The 3,791-nt window shown below is 35.1% G+C and overlaps 1 long non-coding RNA gene across 2 annotated transcripts; it reads left to right on the top strand.

Moving 5' to 3' along the window:
- The first annotated feature begins 1,079 nt into the window (after positions 1 to 1,079).
- LOC131681381 (uncharacterized) lies at positions 1,080 to 2,667 on the top strand. 2 transcript variants are annotated; one of them, XR_009303914.1, is made up of 4 exons: positions 1,080 to 1,165; positions 1,233 to 1,364; positions 1,598 to 1,857; positions 1,922 to 2,667. It is a non-coding gene; the product is annotated as an uncharacterized LOC131681381 (long non-coding RNA). The 2 variants fall into 2 exon arrangements; XR_009303915.1 differs by having other exon boundaries at positions 1,233 to 1,370.
- The last annotated feature ends 1,124 nt before the right edge of the window (positions 2,668 to 3,791 follow it).

The raw sequence follows: 3,791 nt of genomic DNA, 5'->3' as shown, positions 1-3,791 counted from the left end.
TTTTTTGCAGTGAAAACGTCAAAATAGCTGTCATTGATAATGCCCAGCGGTTTTGCCTGGAGGTTCCGAATATGGATACCAAGGTGGCCAGATTGGATTACTTTTGGCTGTGAATCAGTTGGCAAAATTTTTAATGTTTTGTGAAAATCTGAATCTTGGAAAGTTATTTGCAAAATAATCCTGATCTGGACTTGAGCATGGTTAATTTTGACAGTGCAATAGTTAAATTTTACAACTCGATAGTTAATATTTTTGTTCATGATGCATAAAGAAAGGAAATATTTTCTGATTATAATTGGGGTTAATATTTTTCAGAAAACAAAGGGAGCCAGAATAGAAATGTACAGTAACAAAACAATAAATTTCACTGTGACAATAATTTACTGTAAAATCTAATGTTAAGCTACAATACGAAAACAAACATAATGCAACAATGGTGTATGAAGAATTTTGATAACGATTTTATCACAAATTAAAACAGGGCCTAATTGATGTTTATGACCTAACTGATTATGAAGGGTCCTAACTGATTATAAAAGAACCAAACTGATTTCGAAAGGGTCAGACCTAAAAAGTATTTTTTGTGTGATGTGTGCAAGTAGAAGCAATATGCGCAATTGAAGGCAAAAAATAGTACCATTTATCTAAATATAATTATACTTTTGACAAAACCCTCTTTTGCAATTTCCTCAATGTTTACGTTTTGCAGATAGGCCCTTTTCAAATTATTGACTAGATTTCACACACACGTAAATTACATTACCTACCATCATAGGTAATTTTAATCTGCTGTCCTTGTTTCGCGCTTCTTTTTTCGTTGCAACGTCCAGTACACGAAATGACAACTAGGCGGGTAAAAATACATGCCGACGAGCGATAGGCTATTGAAACAATAGTTCTAGCAACGACACGACTAGACACTTTGTATTCCGAAACTGTATCTCAAATCTGACTTCCCCTCAGTGACTCAGGTAATTGGAAATGTCCAATTTGATGTTGGCTTAAAAAATCATGAAACTAGCAGCTCTGGCGAATCTGTTGCTATATTTTTTTTTTCTAATAACAGTAACCCATGGTTACGCAGGGGAAAATATTGTGGCCATAAATAAACTGGCTGGAATCTACATTTCTTTAAAATAATTTTTTTTGCAAATACTACTCATATGTAAGAACAACACCAAGGCAAGTTCTCTTTGAATATATCCATTGTAAAAATAACACGTGCTTATTAGTTTATATACTCTACTATGAGGTAAAAACGAACCTCTAGCTGAAATTCACATCACCGCCGAGCAAAGTCACCGAAGTAGGTTCAACAAAACCGATGTTTTCGAATAGGCCGACCACCACAGAAAAAAATATTGGTAAAAGTAAGAGTGTTCCGCTCTTAGCAAAAAACAACCAACGCCAGCTATTAGGTTGAAAGTAAATCTTTCAAATTAATCAAGAATAATAATCAAAGTAAAAGTTTTCCTTTTAAGCAAATGAAGAATAGTACTCAAAACAAAAGTTTTATTTTTAAACTAAGAGTATGCGTTGGTTTTTTTTGCTAAGAGCGAAAAACTCTTATTTTTACCAACATTTTTTTTCTGTGCAGCAGCGGAAGGGAAAATCAACAGATTACGCAAAAAATATACTATACCATATACACTCACCGAGAAGAATCGCAAAAGGAGATCCAGTGGATTAGGTCCCTGTAGGATGCATACTACAGAAAAGAGACGGATTTCCGCCGACCGCTGCTTCCCGGTCAAACCATTCGGAATTTGATTCGAAATCCTGAATGGAGTCAGTATTGGCATATTTATCCAGAAAATATATATAGGGGGCGCAACATGCTTGAGGTGGATGTTTTGCGTAAGAACTGTCAAATTGGTATAGAAAATTATCAAAAGTTTATGTAATTTTTGCATTTTTTAAGGAAGCTGACAATATTCGTATGAATAACTGAAAGTAATGTGGAAGAAATTTAATTTCCTTCAAGATGACAACAGACTTTTTCTGCAAAAGAGGGATACTATATTGCTTGTGGCACTAAAAACTGGATTATAACCGCACAGCGCACCTAATATTCTTCTAATAAATTCTCATAGACTGGTTAGTTCGATTGGTCTGTCTATGAAAGTACCATCTCTATCACTTGAATTACATGTGTTTTGACAGCTCGCCCTTCTCAGTAGGAGTTTGATCACTCGCACTTTAAAAGGGCGGAGTCCAGGTTGGTGGGAAGTGCGCAATAGCATATTTTTAAATTTTTTTTCAGAACCGGTATAAAACCACCTCGCAGAAAGTTGTATTTGCTCGAAATGAGAGCTAATTGTTGTCAAAAGTGCGCTTCGATGGGTTGTTTAAATATTATTGAATCGGACGGTTATGAATCCTAACCTAGACGTGCAGTATTCACACTTTTGAAGATTTCTTATGTTTAACTTGAGTGTATCTACAAAAACTGTTACTATTAACTTCCGAAATGTTTTTCTTCCCCTCTGAGCCCATTATTCCCTATGATTGATGCTTATTTAAGGAATAACGTCAAAAAATCGTATCAAATTACATAGCATAGGCACAGAGAACAGACATCCATGATCGAACAAATATACTAATAAAACGTGTGTAAACATTTGAATTAATATACGATAAAACACTAGCGCCGCCAAACCAACTTATCCCAACTACCCGTCAAATCAATTCCGGAACCGTTTCGAAATCCTGAATGGATTCAGTACACACAGAAAAAACATGTTGGTTAAAATAAGAGTTTTTCACTCTTAGCAAAAAACAACCAACGCATACTCTTAGTTTGAAAATAAAACTCATTTTGATTACTATTCTTCATTAGCTTAAAAGGAAAACTTATTTTGATTATTATTCTTTTAACTTTCAACGTAATAGTAGGCGTTGGTTGTTTTTTGCTAAGAATGGAACACTTACTTTTACCAATATTTTTCTGTGTGTATGGAATCTTGCTTAAAGAAAACAACCGATGATTAAAGAAAACAACCAACTACCTTCGAAACCGTTAGGGATTTTTACACAAGTTGAATGATGAAGATGGACGTCTGTTCTCTGTGGCATAGATATGAAAAATACACATCCACCTTATCTTGTTTATGCTATTAATCTGTAGATGTCGCAGCAGGTAGTTGAGCTTTGCAGCAAAATGTCCATGGATTCCAGCTCAAATGCAACAACCGATTCTGAAACCGATTGACTCGGAATCATTGTTGCATTTGAGTTGGAAACCATACTGACTCTGTTATCTCACGTACGAAACAAGCCCCTCGCTCGCGGTAAGCCGTGCGAACAGCCAAATCAGCGCGCCGCTGCACAGGACAGGAACGTCAAATGTGGCAGTCGAAAGTAATGGATTAGATTAGATGTGACAGTCGAAGGTGATAGATTAATTTCACATTATATTCAAGTGAGCCCGATAGAATTCCCATAATTAGAGCTTTTTTATAATTTATAAGATATTTTCTTTATGCACAGTATTTAGGTACTAAACATTGAGGTGCCACAGTGCATATTGGCCTAAAGTAACATATATAGCGATAAGGTATGATGAATTTGAAATGACTAAAATTAACCTAACCTATGTAATACTAAATTAACCCTAATTTGATAGCACTGAAATCGCGTGGAGAGTATTAGTCGGCAATTCATAGTAAAAGAACTCGGTCGTCAATATACTCGGTTAGATACTAATTGTAAGTATGATTAGATCAATGGAATTATCAACTACATTTATGTTAATAAATTTCAGTTTGAGTCTTGCCAATAAGACAGACTAC

The sequence above is a fragment of the Topomyia yanbarensis genome, chromosome 2 (genome assembly GCF_030247195.1).
Source record: "Topomyia yanbarensis strain Yona2022 chromosome 2, ASM3024719v1, whole genome shotgun sequence".
Lineage (NCBI taxonomy): Eukaryota > Metazoa > Arthropoda > Insecta > Diptera > Culicidae > Topomyia > Topomyia yanbarensis.
The sequence above is the reverse complement of the archived record's forward strand: the minus strand, read 5'-3'. Positions and strand labels throughout refer to the sequence as shown.